The following is a 1,624-nucleotide window of genomic DNA, read 5'->3' as shown; positions in this document are numbered from 1 at the left end:
ATGTTCATGGGCATCTCTTTCTTTAGATTTGGGAAGTTTTCTTCTATAATTTTGTTGAAGATGTTTGCTGGTCCTTTGAGTTGAAAATCTTAATTCTCATCGACTCCTATTATCCGTAGGTTTGGTCTTCTCATTGTGTCCTGGTTTTCCTGGATGTTTTGAGTTAGGATCTTTTTGCATTTTGTAATTTCTTTGATTGTTGTGCCGATGTTCTCTATGGAATCTTCTGTACCTGAGATTCTTTCTTCCATCTCTTGTATTCTGTTGCTGATGCTTGCATCTTTGGTTCCATATTTCTTTCTTAGGTTTTCTATCTCCAGATTTGCCCCACTTTGGGTTTTCTTTATTGTGTCTACTTCCCTTTTTATGTCTTGGATGGTTTTATTCAATTCCATCACCTGTTTGGTCTTGTTTTCTTGCAATACTTTAAGAGATTTTTGTACTTCCTCTTTAAGGTCTTCTACCTGTTTAGTAGTGTTCTCCTGTATTTCTTTAAGTGAGTTATTAAAGTCCTTCTTGATGTCCTCTACCATCATTATGAGATATGGTTTTAAATCCGGGTCTAGTTTTTTGGGTTTGTTGGGGTTACCAGGACTGGGTGGGGTGGGAGTGCTGTGTTCTGATGATGGTGAGTGGTCTTGGTTTCTGTTAGTAAGATTCTTACGTTTGCCTTTCGCCATCTGGTAATCTCTGGAGTTAGTTGTTGTAGTTGTCTCTGGTTAGATCTTATTCCTCAGGTGTTTATGTTAGCCTCTATCAGCAGACCTGGGAGATTAGCTCTCTCCTGAGTTTCAGTGTTCAGAATATTCTCTGCAGGTAGGCTCTCCTCTTGCAGGGAAGGTGGCCAGATATCTGGTGTTCGAACCTGACTCCCAGCAGAAGTTGTGATCCACTCACAGAGGTGAGATCACAACTCTCAAGATCCCGTGGAGGGTCCTGTATATACCTTATGGGTGTCCACAGACTCCACGCCCAAGGTACCCCTGTGCTGGTGTGGACCGGAAGGGACTTGTGCTCCTGATCAGGCTGGGTTTTCTGCTTCCCTAATTAATGCAGTCTCAGGTCCTGCGCAATTGGATTGGAGCAGCAGCTGGGTTCCACTCACCAGAGGTCTTAAGATCCCGTGGTGGGTCTTGTGGGTAGCTTGCAGGTGTTCGCAGACTCTGGGCCCAACCTACCCCTGTGCTGGTGTTGACCGGAAGGGACTTGTGTCCCTGATCAGGCCTGGTTTTCTGCTTCCCTAATTAATGCAGTCTCAGGTCCCACATGATTGGATTGGAGCAGCAGCCTTGCTCCACTCATTAGATGTCTTAAGATCCCGTGGCGGGTCTTGTGGGTAGCTTGCGGGCGTCAGCCGACTCTGCGCCCAAGCTACCCTGGTGCTGGTGGGACCAGAAGGGACTTGTCGAGCCCTTATTTTTTAAACTTGATTAGTGTTCACAGATAAATGACCATCTGTACCACTGATCAACAGAGATTTCTCCAAATATGTGACTGAATTTTTATGGACTCATGTGTAGAGGGAGTCACTACACATGAGTGTTAGATTGGGGGATTGGCAACCTATAGATTACAATCGCACTAATGGTTCTGGGGTCATGTCTGATTTCATGTTGAAGGAACC

Source organism: Mus caroli, chromosome 11, assembly GCF_900094665.2.
Source record: "Mus caroli chromosome 11, CAROLI_EIJ_v1.1, whole genome shotgun sequence".
Lineage (NCBI taxonomy): Eukaryota > Metazoa > Chordata > Mammalia > Rodentia > Muridae > Mus > Mus caroli.
The sequence above is the reverse complement of the archived record's forward strand: the minus strand, read 5'-3'. Positions refer to the sequence as shown.